A 23,455-nucleotide genomic window follows, 5' to 3' on the forward strand; every position below is an offset into this window, starting at 1 on the left:
AATGTGTCCCTGGACTGTGTGATGGCCTCCATGAGTGCGGCATTCTCCGGAATCCCTCCCTGTGCACCTCCCTGGTCTGTTGTCAAGGCCCATGTTACGGTGTAGTGGTCCAACAAGCTCTGCTTAGCAGTTCCTACTGCCGTTTTATCATTTGTTATGGTGCAATCTTGATGGTCATCCCTCATGATGGCGGTTCTATAACCACCAAGACTAGCCTCCTGTACGAACCACACCTGCACAGCCTTTGCCACATACATCTTCCCCCTTGCGTTAATGGTTGTCAATATCTGTCGCTACTTTGAACCTCTTGAATATCGGGACTTGGGTGGATACCTCCTGCCCACAAGCGGCAGTGAGTGCTAACCCGCCTGCTTCTGCAGATAGTTGTGTCCCCCCTACTCGGTTTCACCCTGAAAACTCAAGCGCTGCCTCCAGCTGACCTGGGCAGTATATCTCACACCCTGCATTGGGTTCCACATTCTGCATGAAGCCTAGGCCTGGCTCCTTGCTTGGTAAAAGTCAGTAGCATATATGGGTCCAGCAATCACAAGCCGGCATTCATGCCGTAGGTCCACTATTTGCCACTGCCACAAGAACTACAAATGTCCATGTAGGGCTGTTCACTGCTTCACAGGGCTCTTTTTACCTCACATCAGCTAAGGGCCCTGTGCTCGGCACCGCTTCCCAGTGCTTCCAATGGCACTCTTCCCCTGCAGTCACGGGCAATACATCACAGGGCTCAAGTCGTAACACTATTGTACGTAAAAAGGGTCAGAGTGTCCCTCCACTGAGTGGATATATATGCCTTGTGGAGCCCAACACCTCCTGTGCCAGTCCCTATTCTGCAGGCCCTAATGCTACATCCGCCGGTAAGCAGAGTAACATGAGCCGGCCCACGGCCCTACAATTGGGCCCGGCGCAGTCCCAATGGCCCCCCACAGGCTGTCCGGACCCCAGCAGGCAATTCACTCGACTCCAACCCCCGGTTAGTCTGCGGGACACCCCATCCCCGCGGCCTGATCTGACCTCTAGAATCAATGTAGAAGCTTGGTGGAGGGGAGATGATCAACAACAATCATCGGGTCACTACTGGGGACCTCCCGGTCACATATGTACCGTTGCTGCAACAACACGCACGCCAGGCCATCGACCAGGAGCCAATTCTGCACTCGGCCAGCGCTTCCGCCCTCGGAGCACACTAGCGGTGCCGCACCCGTCGTTCTCTGCTCCGGCTGCCGTCCAGAAGGCTCCACTGGCATCTTGCCCACTAGGCCTCTGATGCCACACTCCACCTCAGCCACTGCAAACTCTCCTGTCATGGCTGTCTATGGTGAGAAACACTGCAACAAGGTTCACAACAGCTATGGTAGACTTGGAAATGTAGGTTATCCAATGAAACAGGATCAATCACATATTAGTATCTTTGTTATTGTAGTGTTCTGCTGAACACAGAACTTAGCTACCGTTCCTTAGCGGCTTTATTGACACCCACCCCATCTATCACATGCATTACCAGTTAGGTGACACTGCTATTAAAACGTTCTGGGTGCACAAGTTTATGTCAAGTTCCACAATGTAATATGTGCCACTTTATTCACTAGCATATAGTCTGAGAGTCAACAACACGATAGTCATGACACTAAGGGGCACATTACGATATGGCTCCGAAGGCGAGCTGCATCATAATTGGTCGGTTCGATTTCTTTCGGATCTCCTCATTTTGATGGAGGAGTTTGGAATGGAATATGCCCGTTTATTCCGGCTGGCTTTCGCCTGGCTTGGAGAGTCTGTCTGCCAGTCGGAATGCAGCCTGTAAACTAAAGTGTGGCTCTTTCTGCCCTTGAGATTACGATCATGGTTTCCGACATCGTTTCCATGCTGGTCTGTCCAAGATGGAAACCATGTTGAAAAGCGTGTTTTGGGTGCCCCAGCTGGGCCACCTTTGGTTCACAACCTCCCGTTTGAGGCTGAGAAAACACCTTTAGTTACCTATGGGAGCATGTATTATGTCCGGTTTATGGCCAGAAGGCATGCTCCCATAGTAAATTATAACAAGGCAACACAACAAGGTCTGTTCGCATCGTAATAGGGCGGTCAGGGCTGATGACTGGGATTCGGTAGGTCCTATGACTGAGTCAGTATCTGGCAGAAGTGATTCTGTCCAAAATCGTCATGAACCCCGAAAGCTTTTCCGAGTTTGGTAACTGTCTGTCAAAAATTATGTCTGCTGTTCACAAAGCTTTTTGTACCTTCAGGGGACACATTGTTACAGCTTTCCCTCTGAAGGCACAGAGATCATTGCTGGGCTTGAGGGTAACTCTAAATCTGTTGTGCTGTAGTACATCATAGTGGTGTAAGAAATTTCTTCCACCACCCTGACTGACAGACTACTGCCTATCAAACTATAAATTGCGCCCTTAAAGTTTAGGGATCTTACGCTAGTTTTATTCTGACATCATGCCACATTTTATTTATAATTTTGTTCTGCACTGAAAGACACAGACACTGTATGTAATATAATGTTTTTAGACTGGATACTAATACTTCATTCCAGGTGTAAGCCCTGAGCTCTGAGGAGCTCTTAATGTGTTCTTACTTAAGTATTGAAGCTTCTATCTTCTTTGTTGTTTCACAGAAGAGTTTAAAGTTGCTATGCACTGGTGTGTGTTTAGGCATTATTTATAACAGTCCATTTGAAACTTTTATAAACTCTGAGATTGTGTGCATCTCTGAGAATCCAGCAGTTGCATAGCAGGTTGAGGGAATGTAGTATAGAAAAGAACTCCATAGGGTACCTGTAAGAAAATGAATTAATACTTTCGGGGGGGGGTTATTAGGTTAGCAAAGTAATAAAGTCACAAACCTTTTTGGTCCAAGCTTATATTTCATTAATTTAAACCTAAACTAACCCCCTGCTAGATATAGCACAGAGCAAACACTGTTAAATTACAGAAAATGTGCAAAGCATTTCAAATATCCCAAAAACTTAAAAAGTTTAAAACACAACACACTAATAATCTAACTCCAATTTGAAAAAATAATTTAAAATTGAATAAACAGATTTACTTCAAAATAATGATATACCAATAAGGGGAACCTGAGATATTATATTTTCAAAAGAAAGTGTGTCAAGAATAATTCACTGTTCTTGGGGGACCTGGACCTAGGTGTAATTTGAGGTGTACTGAGATAAAATGCTGTCAGATATATCAATAGGTTAAGTCAGGTTGAATGTTTTACCTTACGACTTGGAAATTAAAGTGGAGATCCTTGACTGTGCTAAGGTTGCAGACCATATCTGATGAAGTTTTCTGGAAGCATGATTGTTTTTAGTGCGAGGTCCTGCTGAAGCTCTTGGTTTTGGAGGGAAACGGCCTAGGTGGGAGCTGTTTGAATTTTGCGTGCAAGAAAGTAATTTTGTTAGGCGGTTCAAGATTTATAAGTTTGTACTTAGTGCCTGATTATGAGTTTGATGGTGTGAGAGCACGACACCACACCACCGCCCCCTCCCACACTGCCATACCTTACAGCCGTCCACCCGCAAGATTAAGAGTTATTGTGTAGTCTGGCAGGTGGTCCTTTGGCATTGCCACGGTGGTGCCTATAAAAAAGGCCTAGCAATGTGAAGGACCGGGTTTTAGAACCCAGCGGCGTCAGGGAGAACGCCTGAAACCTTTGAGTTCACCTGTCTTGGAAAACAGAGACACGGGATACTTCTTGATGACGTCAAAGACCAAAGTTTATTGGCTGCAACCAGGAACAGAGATCTACGAAGCACACACGGGTGATTCGTCAGAGACTGCACAAATTCAATAAGCGGAGCATGGTCTTTTATGCCAAAAATCAGGCCTCAGGCAACATTTCAAATTTACATTCGGTGTATACAAACTGACCAATGACAGTGTAACATTTCAAAAGTAGCGTATGACGACAATCTCAATTAATCCCATTTTCCGTTGTCCAGCCCACTAGAAATGACCAAGCGAATTCCAAGTTTCCTGTTTGATCAGGCCGGACAAACCCATCATAAAGCCTTCAACCCAAATCAATGATTATGTCGTAAAGGAAGGAGCAGAAACAGATTGGAAACAAGATAGAAAGGTGGGTGCAGTGTACCATAAACTCGGGCACGTCCTGCTCTTTGATCTTTATCAGACCAGCTGCTGGACAAGGAACTGGCTCAGCGGGATCAGCCTCGGGCAAGGAGTCAGTTCGGCCAGGTCACCCAGGAGTCAGCTAAGGCGTATGTGTCTCAAGGACTCGTTCGGCCACAGTCATCGGGCCTATGTTAGGCAACCACACAAAATGGCTGCCGTATACAAAATGGAACCCGGAGGTTCAAACTAAATCCTTGAATACAGAGTGTTCTCCTATATCGATTCATACGAAAACACTCAGACACGCTACACACGTCATTTGCGGTCTGCCGACGCCAAAATCGTCCATTTCCGACGATCATTATTAAACGGGTTCGGAACCCTCGAACCCAGTTCGAGAACCACGGAACCACAGACCCACCTTTTGCCCTTACATAGGCAACAGACCCAAACCCATGTTAATCTGAATCCGGATCTATATTCATCAGATCATCGATATGTTGCTGTAGCATCATCCTATTACTTAGTACCTCTCTCTGAACAGGTCTCCTTACACATGAAGTAGCACAAAGGCCACAAATAGCAGGAGCACACTGTACACAGAGACAGAACAGGAAAAGGACAGCTAAGACCATCCCAATGACCAACAAAATCTTCCAACCCCAAGTGAATATCAATCCCCATAACCATCCCATCAAAGACCAATCCCCTTCGTCCAAATTGACAGAATCGGAGATTTTATGCAATTTAGAAATGGCCTGGAAGACTGATGGAGCGTTGTCTGGAATGAAAACACAGCAGCTTGATTGAATCAGCTTGCAAACTCTACCTCGATCTGCTAGAATAACATCAAGGGCAACCCTACTTTGAAGCGTCATAAGTCTATCCGACTGTAGTTCAGCAGTCAGGTTACCAAGGGCACCAGCAGTTTCGACTATGGTGGACTCAACCACTCTCGTCAACTGGCGAATATTCCTACTGTTAGCCATAGGTCCCCAGAACGGCAGAAAACCCTTGAAGAAATCTCCCAATTCTTGTCCTGCAGTGTCTTCTTGGCTAAAGACACCTCTAGCAACTTTCGTCTTATGGTAATCTGCCGCAGCTGTGAAAGTGGGAGGTAACAGAAAGGAAACAAAACATGTGCCCGAAAAGTCGGGAGGTAACCACGTATACGCTTTGTCATAGCAGACAAAGGAGGTACCCTTAGCAGCTAGGAACGCTGGGAAGACTGAGACGCAAATACATAAGTCTCAGCACAAACACTCTTTCCTAACTGAGCCTTCGGATTCTTGCTGTTGCCCTGCAGACAATAATGGCCCTGATGGGGCACTATCCAAATCGGTGGAGAACTCTTCGCTCGCTGGTTAACACTCAGACTAACTCCATATCCAGTAACATTCCAACCAATGTAAGCTAACGTCTCGTCTCTCGGAATAGTCTCATACGAGCTAATCCCTTTAATCATGTCAACAATGCCCTTAACTATAGCACTGTTCTTTGGGTTGTCTTTCAGTGTACGTTGAGGGTAGGCACTATGAACATAGATAAACATCGTTCTATAAGCCCAAATCGAACCATTTAAACTAAAGGTCAAAACTAAAATAGGGAATACCCTTATCGGTTGTATGAGGCATCAAACCACAAATCCAACAATTTGTCGTATTCATCACTAACTGGTGTTGGTGCAGGAGTTGGATGAAGGAATTGTTAGCAAATTCCAATCGTCTAACTACCTCATGCTCAGGCAAAGGATGGAAAGAATGAGAAGAAATAGTAGGTGAAGGTGTAGGTTGCCCAGTGGGATAAGACGTCATTTTAAAAACAAATGTTACATAACCAACTATAAATATCACAAAACTCAATAGTAAAAATAAGCAGGGTATCAAAAAACTTTTCTTCGATATTATTTTACATATTCGTTTTCTAAAGGTCAATGTCTGTACAGGTCTCTCCAACTCAAAGAAATCCATCCTAAACTAAATGCGCTGCCCGCGGTGGTAGGTTGTTTCTGCTCCGGAATGCCTCTGCTAACCCAGAAAGGCTGCCTTGGGCCAACAGAACCCTCGACCTAGTCACTCAGGCTTGCACTCCAAAGACTGGTGGCAACCGCGACCCTAGCAGCAAGAACCGGATGGCGGTTCGAAAAAACAAAAATGAGTAGATCCTTGGTGGAGAGTTAACCTGCAAACAGGAAAAAACCATCAAACTTTATTAGTCTTTATTTATTTGTCCGTAACTCTCGGTCTCAAGTTATAGCGATTCTTTCCAGCTAATTCTTGATCAACGAACAAAAGGTGAGGTTCTGTAGTGTCCAATCGATCTGCAGGAGGTACTGATGCTTGCAGAATTCTATCACTCTCTTTCTCCGAGTTCGTTCCAATCAGTCGAGCATCGCTAAACGGTATAAACCGTGGGACAACTTCTGTTTCAGAGTCTGCAAGGCCCTCCTGGACCCACTTATCGTATGGCAAGGGCAGAGATGCCCTTTTTGTATGAGATCCGTGGATCCAATTACGCTTGCCTCGCACTCGGACCGCAGATCTTGGTGACAGGAGTACTTGATAGGGCCCCGTCCAACGGGGCTGTTCGTTCTTGGTCCGCTGAAAGTTACGTACAAAAATCCACGATCCAGGTTCAATGGAATGGCCTGGATCCTCTGCAGCTTGTGGAAGGCTGTCATGCACCTGTTGGCGTAAAACACTCATTTTAGTTGTCAGTTCTCGCAAATAGTCAAGCAACACAGGATACTCGAGGTCACTAAACCTCGTTGGTCTTGGTACGCCCCAAATATTCGCCGGGCGACCAAACACAACCTCATACGGACTCAAACCCATTCGTGTATGCACAGTCATCCTTGTAGACAGAAGTGCTAATGGCAAGGCATCTGGCCATTGCAAACCAGTGCTCGCTTGGATTTTGGCCAACTTTAATTTAAGAGTGCCGTTATAGCACTCGACTAAACCAGCTGATTGGGGGTGATTTGCAGCGTGGAATTTCTGCCTAATGCCGAGACCCTCACACACTCTCTTCATAACTTTACCCACAAATTTACTCCCGTTATCACTCCAGATAATTCTCGGCATTCCAAACGTCGGGAAAAATTCTTTTATCAAGGCCTTTGCTGTGGACAAGGCAGTATTGTCCTTAAGGGGGTAAGCTTCTACCCATCTAGAAAAGGAGCAAACAACCACTAACACATATTTCAAGTTGTTGCATCTCTACATATGGATGAAATCTAGTTGCAAAGCCTCGAACGGAGGGAACTTCTTGTCGGCAAAATTGCAGTTTGGAGAGAGAAACTTTATGATGACAATCAGATAAGTGGCGTAATAATGACAAAGTGGCATCCTTGCAAATCCCCTCAGTATCAGCGGCAACTAACAAATCATCAACGTACTGAATAAGAGCTGCACCTTCAGGTAAGACCAACAGATCAAGTTGTGTCTTTAAAGCTTGACTGTAAATCGATGGACTCTCACAATAGCCTTGAGGAGCACGCTTAAAGCGGAAACTTCGTCCTCCTAGAGAGAATCCAAAGATATCCCTACTCTCCATGGCAATCAGGATGCTGAAGAAAGCATTCTTCAAGTCGATCACCGAAAACCAGGTGGCAGAAGCCGGAATCAAAGTCAATAATGCAGTAATATCAGGCACAACAGGAAATTGTGGAACAACAATCTTGTTCACTTCCCGAAGATCGATGACAAATCTGTATACAGGAGGCTGTGAAGAATCAGTTCTCTTCAGAACAGGCAAAACAGGACTATTGCACACATTAACTCGCGTCTCTTCAATAACACCCTTGTCTATCAGATCATAAATGATCGCTAGAAGTGCACGCTCACCATCACTCGAAATACGATATTGTGGAATGCGCGGTAATTTAGCATTTGCCTTCAAGGTCACAACATACGGGGGAATGTCCAAAAGGCCCACATCATTTGGACCCGTAGCCCACAATGAATCTGGTAACAAAGACAACTCCGATGGAAGGCAATCCTTCGATATATACATCGGAGAGTTCACACTCTCACCCAATGTAAGATGTACTCCTGCCGGAGAACAATACAAAGTTGCATACAATCGCTTCAACAAATCCAATCCCAACAAATTCTCATTACAACCTGTAGTCAAAAAAAGGGGTGCTTCAAACCTACGAGGACCAACAGAAAGGGGCAATGGAGCAGAAATTGGATTCGTAACGGGGGCGCCAGAAAAACCTACAGAAACATTATTAAAGCCAGACAAAGGTGCGCCAGGGAGTTTAGAATGCATAATAGTACTCTTCGTAGCACCAGTGTCTAGCAGAAAAGGCTCTGACACACCTGATGCAATCACTTCAACATAAGGTCCACTCTGATCTACTGGAACTGAAACAACTCCCTCTCTTTGTCCATGGCTGTCCTAGCAATCATTACCATGTGCCTCGTCACCTTCAACATAATAATCATCCACGTAGTACTGTGCTGTCCTACCAGACGAATTCTGCTGCTGGTCGAAACTATTCATCGAGTTCTGTGGAGGCAAAGAACGTACGTTCTGTCCACGACCTCTACCTCTAGGTGCTTGCTGAGCACCTCTACCTCTCACACCAGGAGCACTATTCGCTCGCTGTAACAAGACCGGACAACTATTCTTAGAATGACCTTCTTCTTTACAATATGCACATTGATTAGGGCCATACGGAAAACGCTGTTGAGAAGGCTCATCTCTTTGCGAGTTTCTCGAATTTTGTTGAGGCTGCTGATAATCACGCTGACTATTAACACGGGGTGGATAAGCTTGTTGTAGAAGAACTTTGGTCTTCAATTCCTTAGTCTTCTTATCCGCTTTCTCTAACTCATCCTTACGTCTATTCTCATAGTACTGAGCCGTAGCTAAAATCTGCGCTGACATAGAAACAGGCCAAGCACTCTCAGAATCCTTCAACTTAGTGCATAACTCAGGAAGAAGATTGTGTACAAACTTGTCGATGAACAACCTCTGGCCACCCTCGGTAGCCATATCCTGCCCACTATGATCGAAAAAAGTTTCTTCGAAACGCGAGAAAAAATCTGACACAGTCTCATCCATCTTCTGCTTACATGCAGACAATTTGTCCCAATTAACACGTACTTCAGGCATCAGAGTCTTCATAAAAACAATAATCCTACCAGGAAGTTCTGTAATGATATTTTCAGGCTTAGCACCTCCAACTTGTCTATCATTCGCAGCAACAAGATTCACCCATGAATCACCCAATTCATTATCATGATCCGTATGTCGAATGACATTCCAGATGGGCTGTGGAACAACATTCCCAAACAACATATCTATGTCCGCCAAATTCATGACGCACAAACTCACAGTTTGCGTAAGCTCTTTATAATATCCCGCAGGATTCTTCCGCGGATCAGGCAAAGTCTGCTTGAGCCTAGAACTTCCGCACGCTTCCATGGAACATGTACCCATACTCGCTGAAAGTGTGCAGCAACAGGCGGAACAGCAGCGGCATCAGCAGGTCTCCAAACCGGAGGAACCTCTCGCATCGGATACTGACGCGCTTTCCTCGCAACTAACGAATCGGGCTCAAACAGCCGTTCAGAAGAAGCATTATTTCGAAATGACAATAAAGTCGACACCGCTCTCTCGATGTCGAAGAGACTCACAACCGTTCCCTGCGCAAACTCGGAACGCAATCAATACAACTCTTCAGGAGGTTTACCCACTTCGTCCATCCATTGGTCATGGAGGAACGCACACATAGTCTCAAAAATATACCATTGCTTAGGAGCTTCCCATTGCCGAAAGACATACATAATACCCTCAAGGTCGTACTGAGACGTGTATGTAACCCATCTACATGCCATGTGATCCAAAACCACTCGTTCATCCGTATCAGGCAACTGACTACGCAATTGCCTATGCTCACTTACAGGAGACATACCCAATTGTCCCAACCAAGGAGTCAGAAAACCAAAAAAGGCAGCAGTCATTCGCTGTCTAGGAGAAGGAGTAGTCGGAAGGATAAGGGAAGACGAAACAGTAGTAGAAGAATCCAGAGTCGGTACTAAAGAAGTATTAGGGACAGACGCAGAAGTAGCAGTCAAAGGAGGAGTCAAAGTTGGCGGCCCCTGAGGAGGCTGCGCCAAAGGAACAGTAGCCAACGGAAAAGAGCTGGCTGTGGAGAAATTACAGGAGGCACAATAACCGGCAATTGCACAGCCACCACTGGTGGCGGTGGTGCCGTAACATCCTGCGCATAAGGTGGCGGTGAATTTAACAGATGCGACATTAAAGGATCTTTCGCAACAGCTTTCTCGTCTTTCTGCTCTTTAGGCGGCAAGACTGGGTAGCATCTATCTACCGCTAACTTCCTCACTCTAAGCATCTGTTCACTTTCTTGTTCTTCTTCATAATCTCTGTATGCAATGGCAGCTTGACATACCTCGTTCTCGCTTATTCTTTTTCGCTAATTTCATTTCTTTCTGTTTGGCTTCTTTGCGCCATATGCGGAAAGAGTCAAACATCACCGGCCGGGCTTTCTTCTTGAACAACTTCACCTCGAGGTTATCTAGAATTTCAGTTTCAAAACTACCGTAACGGGGCCACTGTAGAACACCGTCACTCTTTGTATATTTTACCCAGATCTCATTATAACTAATAGGGCCCACACCATGTTTCCCTTTACAACTCGTATGTAGGAGTTCCGATCGGAGGAACCGGACACGAATCCTATAACCGGGAGTCCCTCATTGAACCACAACTAAACAAGTTTCTAAAACTGCTAAAACCAGGCATCTTGCTCACTAGTCTAGTTTCAAACAACAAGGGGAATCCTCAAAACGATAGTCTCGTGAATACACGAATCCCTTGGCTTTGGGGCCTGCAGGTACCAAATCAAAGCGATCCACTAAATGATACCAAACAAACTAAGGACTGGGAGACGCTCCGCTCATACTTAACTGAAATGTCGATGGCGTCACCAGAAGACCCGTCAATCGTCTCACTCTACAAACGTCTAAGGCTCCAAAACAGGGCGACAGTCAGGGCAGCAGTCCTTTGTAGCCGTCGGAAAGCGGGAAACCTCGCAGCAAAGACTTTCGGACCACGACGACATACAGGGGTCGATGAAGTGGCTGGCCTTCCTCCAGAATTTCCACACGAAGCTTCTCACGAACCTCTGGCTTGGACCGGTACCGCTGAAGTCGCCCCACGTTGGGCGCCAACTGAAGGACCGGGTTTTAGAACCCAGAGGCGTCAGGGAGAACGCCTGAAACCTTCGAGTTCACCTGTCTTGGAAAACAGAGACACGGGATACTTCTTGATGACGTCAAAGACCGAAATTTATTGGCTGCAACCAGGAACAGAGATCTACGAAGCACACACGGGTGGTTCGTCAGAGACTGCACAAATTCAGTAAGCGGAGCATGGTCTTTTATGCCAAAAATCAGGCCTCAGGCAACATTTCAAATTTACATTCGGTGTATACAAACTGACCAATGACAGTGTAACATTTCAAAAGTAGCGTATGACGACAATCTCAGATAATCCCATTTTCAGTTGTCCAGCCCACTAGAAATGACCAAGCGAATTCCAAGTTTCCTGTTTGATCAGGCCGGATAAACCCATCATAAAGCCTTCAACCCAAATCAATGATTATGTTGTAAAGGAAGGAGCAGAAACAGATTGGAAACAAGATAGAAAGGTGGGTGCAGTGTACCATAAACTCGGGCACGTCCCGCTCTTTGATCTTTATCAGACCAGCTGCTGGACAAGGAACTGGCTGAGCGGGATCAGCCTCGGACAAGGAGTCAGTTCGGCCAGGTCAACCAGGAGTCATCTAAGGCGTACGTGTCTCAAGGACTCGTTCGGCCACAGTCATCGGGCCTATGTTAGGGCAACCACACAAAATTGCTGCCGTATACAAAATGGAACCAAGAGGTTCAAACTAAATCCTTGAATACAGCGTGTTCTCCTATATCAATTCATACGAAAACACTCAGACACGCTACACTCGCCATTTGCGGTCTGCCGACGCCAAAATCGTCTATTTCCGACGATCTTTATTAAACGGGTTCGGAACCCTCAAACCCAGTTCGAGAACCACGGAACCACAAATGTCAATGCTAAAGCCCATTCATTCACGGCATATACTGTAAAGTCCATGGTTTGCAGTAAAGGGGGTGCATGCACACATGAGTGCACACCATGTGCCCCCCTGGATGGTGCTCATGGCCCTGTTGAACAGGGTGCCCAGTAAGGCCCCCTAGGTGTTCTCACTGCCACCTTTTTTATGGGGGACTCACCTCCATTTAAAGGTTGGATGTTAGGAAACTAGTAACATGCTTGGCGGTGCTGCAGTGGTACTTTCAGCTTATTGCGGCCCTCAGACTACTGATCAACCCCCAGGGATCGCAGAGCCCTGGTTGTTGTGGCATCCTATGGTGATCTGAATGCTATACTTGTAATGCAGCAGTCGGACAACTGGTGTGGCGCTTACTGCACTGCCACTGTGGGTTTGGTGGTCCACAAATCTGCCAAACTCATAACCAATCCCTAAGTCTTTTTTTCTCAGAGGTCACAATCATCCACCTGACAAGGCTAAATGTTCTATCTGATGATGAGTCTGGAAACATGGGGCCTGGATAACTTCTCATAGAGGACCAGCTGAAACAGATTTGCTGCTGCAGAGAAGCTCCTTGCACAAGAAACCTTTTTCTTCAGCCCAGTGAAGACGCAATATTGTGGGATTTGCTCAGATGGAATGGTCTTAGTTCTCCTATGGCAGGGAGTTCAAAGCCATTTTCTGTACACACTTTTTAGAGATTGCAGCAGAATTCAACCAAGTGTCTCATGATCTCACGGACAGCACTTAGAAGTTTAGGCTCAGACTTCAAATCCAATTTAGGGTTGGAAAGCCACTTGAGGACCAATTTGCCTCACCTTGGGTGACTCTGTATAATAACACCAAAAAAATCACATTGGGTACACTGTGAAGGGTTGACCTTACAATGGGTGGAGCATGAGCATTCCCATACACCCACCCTTGTATTTTAATGCATTCCTAAATTATTGAAGGTAATAAACTACTTTTAATGTGACAATCGTGCACCTGCCAGGTAAAGCAGTAATAGTGAGAAAAAGCTTAATTTTGCTTTGTTACTTCCTTTTTTAATATGTGCTTTATTCTGTAGCACACATATTACAAGGAATATGCCTTTAAGTATGGTTTTTCTGCTGGGAGTATGTCTTCCGATAGAAAAACAATAACTGCCCATATTATATTCACCTTTGCATCCTGGTGCAAGTCTGCATGAGTTGGTGCACGTTCACCAGCGTAGGTAGAGAGCTGAAATGCGCCATATGTTTGTAAGGTGGCACTGTTCTGTTCTTTTCCATTCTTGTATCACAGCCCAACAACATTTCTTGCTGCATTATGTTGTGTGCTTTTTTATGAAAATCTGCCAATACACTTTGAAATGTCCTACTTTTAAAAACATTGTATTCTGCTTTATGGGTAGAATGGCCTTCATAGGCGTGATGTGTTAATATTTAGAAAGAAAGTTCTGACCATTGAAAAGGGGTTACTTTGATAGTTTGAATTGTAATATTTAAACTGCCACACTCAGGCTATAATGGTAGTGTAGGGAAGTGCCGCTTTCTGTATAGTCACCCCAACCTCATTGCTCTAAAGGCTGATGGATATGACAAGTGAACATGAGTCTGGTGCCTATACACCAGTGCATGTCCTCTCTCCCACAATTGCTATCTTCCACTTGGTAATCCAAAATTGGCAAACATTTTACCACCTTATGACTTTTAAGCCTATGGTACCCAGAGTACCCAGGGCATTGGTAGTAAAGGAGTCACCAGGGCTTCAACACATTTTATGCCACCCTGGGTGACCTATGTAAACTAAAGACAGCAGGCCTGTTATTGTAGAAGCAGTACAAAGTACACACATTCTTCTGTGCCCTCACAATGTGTGGCACAAACACCTACACAGCCTTTACTTTATCACAGACACTCCTTAATGTAGGGCCCCTCAGCCCAGGCATCAGGGTTCATTGTATTAAAGATGTGAACAAATAAGGGCAAGCCTATATGTCCCTATAGTAGCATTCCCCATTGTAAATTAGTATATATGTTAGCGGTCAATAGCATGACGTGGGTTGCCAACCGGACACTATCAAAATTGGCTGTTCCATTATTGGTGCCACTAGAATAAGTAATCTTTGGTAGCAAACAAAAGTGCCTTCTCACCGCGGACACAATTCTTGTGCCCTGGGTGATGTGGCAAGCACCCATTTGGCACCTTAGAGTTTACCCATATCTCTACTGTTCTTGGCTTACCCTGCCTGATGTAGCCAAGACAGGAGGTGGCACCTCCCCCATCCCCAGCAGCCTAGTGAATTGGCACATCAGAGCAGTGAGCTTCAAAGGCTGCCCCTCCTCTGATATGGAGCTGTGATGAAAGAACACTCCCTATACCCCAGGCGCACTTGCAATGGGGAAAGCTTGGAAATTAGCTATGCAGGAGTCACTCACACAGAGGAAAGCTGGCCATACCTCTAATTTGGGAAACATGTTCTGTCCCCCTAAAATTAAATTCTTTTATCTTTAGATGGGCAGAAATAGTGTTTTCTGGGTAGATAAGGTGGCCTCCACCACAAGATGATGTCACTTCAAAGGCAGACTAGCTGCAGAGGCTAGCATTGGCTCCTAGCTCCCACATCCCTACATTCCCTAAATTTAGGATTTCAGGGACCCCCATGACACCAGAATCTTGGATCTGTACACATTTCTTTTAAAAGGGTCCAATAGGAGACCCGTGTTGCCAATAACAGATCTTTGCCCACCAGTCAAAAGCAAATGGCAAAAAACTTTGAACTTATTGAAAGACCCCTGTCCATGGCTAGAACGCAACACCCCTCAAAATGGGTGCCCCTGGTCAAGCCAGACACACCCTCAGTCTACCCTGGATTAGAAAAACTACTCCCCTACAAACTGCATTTAGAAACAATCACTGACTCCAAATAATTCTTTGCTATTGGGCCTTCTGAGGGATTGCCTAAATCAAGGTGGTCCAGTGCATTGTGGGATATGTAGTCTCACCTGCCCCAAAATTTCACACCACTATGTTACTGACCCAATGAGGTTCCTGAGGCTTTTCATTGTGTTTGCTGCAGCCGACACATGTTAGTCACCAATCTGGAAATCAACGCACAAAGCTTACGCTGTATCTACAGAGAACGGTGTGCAACCAACATCCAACATCAGCTGTGTGTGCCTGTTGTGCTTTCACATTTTCCTTCTTGCCGCTCTGCGTAAGCAGTAAAATCAGGGGTAACACAGTGTGTCCTGTTCTGCATCCAGAAAGCGCCAGGACAACTATGCACCTCGGGCTATGTAAAAAGTATCTGACTGTTATGGCCTGGTCCCAAGTCTTTAAATTGTACTTTGTTCCAAGGAATTAGACCCAGTGGTGGCTGCTGCAGAACTAGGGTTTTGTGGGATGAAAAAAATACTCACCTGTGTACGGCTATTGCCCTCCTCCATCCTCTTTTCTTCTTTTCTTCTTGGTTTCATGGAACAGAAACACACAGGCTTCTACACTTCCCTAAGCCAATCCCAACTCTGCTGTCACCAGCAACACAGCAGTATCGAGATTAGTCTGAGCTTCTTGTTTGTCTGCTCAGGCAGTGCCTGAAAGCCTAGGACAGTTCTTCACCTGGCTGGCAGGCCAAACTGACATGTGCACTAATGTAAGACATATTTTCTCCTCCCACTGGCTCAGATAACCCAGCCCGCCCCACCCTAACCTGGCTCTGAGTTCACACTGAAAAATAACTGATAATAACATTGAGCAAAAACAGCAGTGGGGTGACTATGTTCCACTTTGCTCGAGGAGCCGCTGCAGACTCGACCTGCAAGTGACCTATTGTCACTAGAGGATTTTGCAATTGACTTCAATGTTATTTTGTCTATGTATTTTCCAGCACTGATTGACTATTGCTTTAAAAATCTATAACTCTTATTATAAGTATGCTATTCTGTTATTTTTGGTCTCTACATTAAGATAATATTACCCTTACTTTACATAGATTAATGTTGGATTTCTTACAAATTGTGTTAATTACATGTTCCTCTAGTTAAGCCTGATTTCTTTTAGCCACTCTACTTACTAGGACCGAAAAAAATAAGTATTACTGTGAATTCAAGGATCATCTTTGGGGTATAAATATAACATTACAAGGTAAGGCTCCCCAGCCACAATATTTTCTATTGCACTTTTCTACAGCTAGTCCCAAAGCTTTGTTGTACACCATCAGGTTATTGGATGGAACACTCGGTGCTACAGTCCAACAGTGACATTTCAACTTGGAGGCCTTAAGTACACTTTGTGAACAAGACTAGGGGCTTAGAAGTAAGATTTAATATGCCAAATTACAATGAACTAATTTCATCATATTGAAAGGATGAGCACAGGCACATCATAACTGGGAGGCAGGTTTAACGTATAGAGAGTAGTACACCCAGCAGTAACTGATATGGTAAGACTTTGGGTATATGTAATGCAAAAGATGTTCATTTCCTGAAGTAAATTCATGTTTTTTTTCTTAAACTGAACTGTTTCTTTCCATAAAGTCCACTACATTTTTTGTCCTTTTTAATTTTGACAGACATTAGGCTTATTTTCCAGCCTTTTCGAAAAAATCTACACAGCAATTAAGTGCATTCTATATTAATAGCATTTTAAATTACTAATAACATGAAATTGTAGTTGATGTAAAATCCGAATGTTAAAATTGCACTATATGGTAGTCATTTTAATTTCTATGTTCATCAAACCAAAAATGATGTACAATAAGATTCTTATTGTTTATGAATACAAATTCTTTGTGTGAATTGTTGAGAAATATTCTATGTTGAAAAGAAGCATAATCATAATAGGCATGACAAAGAATATCTTCATTGTATTTTTATCTCATTAGTAAAAATACCTCCATTTATTTAGCTTTTATGTTTAATTCAACCACAGTAAACAGTTATACATATTATATTTTAGTTAATAAATAGTTTTCGTAACAATTCTTTTAGTAAAGTTACATTTAATAATAAACACCATTTGACATAAACATACAATTTAATTTTTCAATGTAATGAACAAGACAATCTTTTAAAAAAGTTATTTCCGTGAGCCCATTTTCACTTTTTTCAATGTTTGAACTTCATCTACTTCATCATCATTGGAGCCTAGGAAGTACCCTCTCATCAGTACAAGTTCTGCTTCATATCTATTTAACTCTTCATGTTTTTGGAGAATTTTGATTGTCATCTGCAATAAGAAAATTAAGAACTTTTAAATCAGCATACTTTTAGCTTTAAAGCTTACATGGAAAGTATTCATACCATATAAACATTCCGTACAGGAATTACAGTCCTCTGTTATTTCATTTTTCAGTAATGTACATTAATAAGATGGATTTATTGTCTGGTGTGAAGTGTGTACACTTATTTTATATTTTCAAAACTTTGATTCAAAATCGATGTTTTAAAGTAGCATTTTCCAATATGATAAGCTGCTTACTTTTTACTCTTTCCATGCAAACATTTTTTTTTCATGTTCTACGAAAAAACACAGTTAAATGGACAACTATTTCAGATTTTAAGTATGGCTTATCTTTTGTTGTCTTTCATCATTTTTATATTTAGTATTACACTTGCTACCTACATTTGTGAACATGTTACAAGTTGTCTGGTTACACCAATTTTAAACATACAAGGATATCCATTTGCCTATTGTGTTTGTTTTTGGAAAATGCCTGGTTACTTTAAAGTTTCAATTTTTTACAGTCTTTGGCTGAATAATCAAACTCTACATACTTTCAGGTTTATGTGCATACACTTTTAAATATCACATTTAAAGTTATAGTTCTTTAAGTGATGATAGATGTTTTAGTTGAAATGTTATTTAGGTTTCATATAATGAATTATTGGCAGTTTTCTGAATAATGTGTGTAGTATAGGCACACCACTATCCCCTCCCTCCCTCTCTCAAATTCGTCTGGCACCACCCACTAACAGCTCATAATAAAATGCATTGCACTAGCTACTTCCAAGTTTCAAAGCTTATACATGCACCCTACGATGCAGGGACCACAGTCAGTGTAAGTCGACAATAGGGGAGAGTGAGGACAGGTATTATATAATAAGACAGTTGCTAAGTCCGAGCTACCGGCACTGTCGGCGGAGCCAAACCTTGAACGCCTACAGGATACTGTCCCAGTCTTAAGAGATACATTTTTTTCACAAGCCCTGGGCTTCCTGGGGGAGCAGCCGACTTCCACCTCATCGTAATGGATTGCTTAGTCAGGAGTAAAGCCAAGTCTATAAAGCGAAGTTGTTCTTATTGCGCCTTAGGGAGGCGCATCAATCCCAAAAGGCATACTGCAGGAGTGCCCGGAATGGGGACACCAACCGCAGCTGCTATCAGGGATAACAATTCTAACCAGTAAGACATAAGCATGGGGCATTGCCATAACATATATAGCAGGTTAGCGTCTTCTAATTTACATCTAGGACAGCAGGGCTGTGTGGCTGGGAAGATACGCTGCAGTCGGTGCGGGGTGAGATATGCCCTCTGCAAAAACATGTATTGAATGAAGTTGAATTTGGTGTTCTGTGGGATTCTCCAAGGGTATGCCAAGGCCCTGCTCCAGTCCCCTTCCGTCAGGTCTGTACCCAAGTCTTCGGACCATTTGTTGCGTAAAACATTCAGCGGAATTCTTGTGTGAGTAGTAATGCCTCTGTAAAGCCAGTTGGTGAGGTGTCGGCTATTTCCTATCAGGTAGGTCATGAAGACCATTTCATGGCGGGGAGGTTTACCCCTGTGGGGGGACCAATGTTTCTTTACATATTGCAGAAGTGTGGCATGTAGTAAATCTAATGCATCCGTGACTCCTTTGTTCCAGACAAAATTGTCGTGATCAATAAGTGTGACGTTGGCAAATAGATCTCCCACTGTAGCTACACCGCCTTCCGCCCAGGGGAGCAGTCTCAGTTTAGTGAGGAGGCCATTTGGGGTCAGGATCCCAAGTAGTGGTATGGTGTCAGAGTAAGGAAGGCAGCCACGTGTGTAGTGTGTGGATTTTTTATAATAAATAAGAGCTGTGCCTCAGAGCAGCGGGGCATCGGTTGAAATCTTAGCCTCTGGTAGGATCAGAGTATGAACCCGTCTGCGATCCACATCGGCAGGTGAATAATTTATTTCAAGTAAGTTACGCCCTGCCAGCCAGTATGAGAGCCACTGTAACTAGCTTGCGTAGCAATAGGCCCGGAAATCTGGGGCACCTAGTCCCCTTTATCAGTGTCCAGTTGCAGCTTAGTCAGTCCTACTCTGCAGCGGCAACTTCACCAAATCAAAGCGGAAAGAGTGTTGTTCAGAGCTAAGCAGTGGGGTCGGGATCACAACCGGCAAATTGGTTAAAAAATACAGTAGCAGGGGGAGGACTACCATTTTTTAAATCGCCACTCGGCCCATCTCTGATAGCGATAGGGAGGACCAGAAGGTGACATGTGAGTATAGCGAGCATATAGCCTTATCTAGGTTACCCTCAATGAGGTTTGGTGTTGAGCGATAAATTTGCATACCCAGATATTTAAAAGTATGTGCCGCGACTTGTAAAGAACAAGGACCAAACTGAACCATCTCTGGGCAATCCTATTGCAGAAAAAAAAGGCACAATACTTACTGACATTAATTCTAATGCCGGAAAGCCCAGCAAAAGCATCAAAAATGCCTGTGGCGAGTGATAGAAAGGTGAGGTCTTCAGCATACAGAATGATGTTGTCCGTGTATGCGGAGATAATGAGTGTTGTTTGTCCGATACGTATGCCCTGTTGTGCTGCCGATAACCGTACCATAAGGGCTAAGGCTCCAATTCCAGCACAAACAACAGAGGAGACAGTGGGCAACCCTGCTGTGTGCCTTTTCAAACCGGGTACTCCTCCGAGATATGTCGCCCTGTACCGGCCTTTGCCGTGGGCTCAATGTACAGGAGCCTGACCCACTTTAAATAACCCGGCGGGATGCCCATTTGTTCAAGTGCTCGGAATATGTGGTCCCATATGAGCAAATCGAATGCCTGTCTCAGATCCAAGGTGATACAACCTGCGTATGTTCTCTCCTTGGGGGTCGCAGTAATAACATGGTAAAACATCCTGATGTTAAGTGAGGTGCTCTGCGCGGGTACAAACCCACATTGATCTGGGTGATTAGGTTGTGTAAGTATGGAAGTAGGCGGCCAGCCAGTACTTTACCGAATATCTTGTAGTCTGTAGTGAGAAGAGATAGTGGTGTGTACCCTAACAGATCCATTGCCTGGCGTCCTGGTTTGGAGAGAGACACTACCAGTGCCTGTCTCGTGGAGGAGGGCAATGAGCCCAAGAACAGCTCGGTATTATACAGTTTCTCTAGTTGTGGCACCAGAGTATCCAAAGAACGTGGCAAAGAATTCAGACGGGAGGCCATCCAGACCTGGGGCCTTGTTTTGGGGGAGGCTCGTGATGGCTGGCTTGATTTCGGACCTTGTGATAGTGCCAGAGAGAGCGTGCTGCGCTGTTTTTTCAAGTTGTGGGAACTGTGCGCCAGTTAAAAAGGCATCAAGGGCCTCTTCCACCATTTGGGGGGGCGCCCGGTACAAGTCTTGGCAATATTCACAAAAGGCTGCATTTATATCCCATTGTGTATTCACTGTATCCCCAGCGCTAGTGGTTATCTCATGGATCGGGGGATGTGGGGGGTCCTCTCTGAGAATACGTGCTAATAGCGGACCAGCCTTATCAGCATCAACATGTTTAGCATGTGTTTAAGCGGTGTAGTCTATGTGTCGAAGTGTTTCTAGCAGCTCCGCATGTTTTATTCAGGCGTCTTGTAAAAGTCGTCCTTTTGTGTGGTCATTCGCTGCGTCTTGTTCAAGACTATCCAGGGAGTTTTCGACCTCTTTAAGGTTATTATGTATTTCATGATGTGCCCCTGCTGTAGTGCTGATAGCTATGCCACTGATCACTGTCTTGAAAGCATCCAGCTCCAGTTGAGGTGTGGATGCAGTCCCCGTGTTTTCAACAAAATAATAATCTATGCCAGTTGCCAGTGCCTCCCAAAAGACAGAGTCCTCAAGCATAAGAGGCCACAGTTTCCAGGTAGAAACAGGGGTGGGGATTCTGCCCCAGTTGAGTGAGATCTCCAGTGGGTTATGGTCAGAAAGCATCTTGCCCAAGTATGTTGCATGCGTCACCTGAGTCGTAATGTGTTTACTACAAAACAAACTGTCTATGCAGGTGTGAAGTTGGTGTGGATGTGAGAAGAATGAATATTCTCTGCTGGTGGGGTTTTTCAAGCACCAAACATCCCCAGACCCCATCCCTCCGCCCATCTGCACCACGCCTCCGCCTGGCAGACAGTACTGGTGCCTCCAAGGGGGGTAGGGGGGTGGGGGGGATGGGTGTGACCTATCAATGGAGGGGTCCAGGACAGCATTATAGTCCCCCCACCCAGTATCCATGAACATGCAGCCTAAAGCTCTAGCACAGGGATGAGGCTGAAAAGGTATTGTTCCTGCTCGTAACTTGGCGAGTATACACTACAAATGAAAATTTGTGTACCATCTAGTGTGCCCCTCACTAGGATATATCTGCCCAATGGATCAACCCGTTGTTCCAGAGCTATAAAAGGGACCCCACTCTGGACCCATATGGACGCGCCCCTAGCAAATGCAGAATATGACGTGGAAAAAACCTGACCTCTCCATTTTTTGCGGAGTTTGACGGCTTCGGCTGCGGTCAGGTGGGATTCTTGCAGAAATACTATATGTGCGAGACACCGATTCAACTGTGCGTTCACTCTGTGTCGTTTGTGGACTGACCCAAATCCCCGTACATTCCAAGTAATCACGTTGTAGCTATCCTGCATCAATATCTAAGGTATACCAATATGTAGCGCTAGCACAATAGCAGGGTAGCAGCAATTCTCCAGAGAGTGTAAGTGGTGGGCCAGAACCTAAAAAGATCAAAACTCCATTCGCCAATAATCGGGGAAGCTATCCAAACATTGCTATTCCAAACCATATGCACTACGGTGCAAACGGAAAACAATGCGACTAAGTTAGGACGTTACGAGCTCCGCGCGACCCAGACCGCCTTTGTTACTATTGCAGTTTGCAGTTTCAGGACTAGAGACATGATAATTAAGTGCAAGACATACATGAGCAAAAAAAGGATAAAGTTGCTATACATCGTGCCCCAGCATGAACCAAAGCCCACCATTATCCCAAATATCCATCAGCAGTTTGAGGTGTAATATTGCTAAATAAGTTAATGCTAGAGCCTGAGTCTGAATTGTTCTATTATTCATCTGAGGAGTCCGACAGAACTGGATGGGCGGCATCCCTGAAACTGATGGCTGTCTCAAGGGCCTCTGCCTGTTCAAGCAGGGCCTGCTACGGAGCCAGGAACCCAGATTTTGCTGCAAGCCCCTCCCCTCGGAGGCGTTTTGATTTGCATACTCTGTGGGGCTTCGGAGAGGGAGGGAACGCCTGCGAAGAGGGTCCCGATCCACCGGGGGAACATAATTTCAAGCCAGTCTGGCATCTCATCCAGGGATTAAAAAAACTGTGTTTTGTGATCATGGAACACCATCAACTTAGTAACGCATATTTGATATTTACTCTCCTGGTTTTTTTTTCCACATCTTGATAATGAGAACATTGACGCTGGACCAGAGCTGTGTAGTGCGGGTACAGGGATATCCGCTGATACTCATAGTGGATATTGGACAGCTGACTCGCCTTTTGCAACAGAATGTCTTGGTCTCTGAAATGGACGACTTTAACAATCAAGGACCGGGGGCAGGCCACCAGACTGCCTGTTGGTATCCTGTGTGTCCTTTCCACACAGAATAAATCCGAGAGGCCCTCAGGGGCCACGTCATCCTCGAGTCACTGCTCCATGAACTTAGTAGTGCCCCTTCCCTCGCATCCCTCCGGCAGGCCTATGGCGCAAATGTTATTGCGCCGAGCGCGCCCCTCTGCATCATCCGCCCTTTCCTGTAGACCTGCAACCTGCTTCTGGAGCTGCGCTATCTGGCGCCATGCTCCCTGTGTTGTGGCGCCAACTCAAGTATTGCGACTTTGGTTTCTTTGACAACCGCAGCTAGCTTGTCATGGTCAGCTTTAAGAACGGTGAATCCCATTGTCAAAGTCCCAAGCTGTCTCTGAATGGCCTGATGGGAGTCACGTACCTCCATCAGGATTAGGTCCAGCTAATACGGAGAAGTCCCCAAGTCTGTGAGCGAAAACGCCAGTGAGTGGCTGTGT

Source organism: Lissotriton vulgaris, chromosome 5 (genome assembly GCF_964263255.1).
Source record: "Lissotriton vulgaris chromosome 5, aLisVul1.2, whole genome shotgun sequence".
Lineage (NCBI taxonomy): Eukaryota > Metazoa > Chordata > Amphibia > Caudata > Salamandridae > Lissotriton > Lissotriton vulgaris.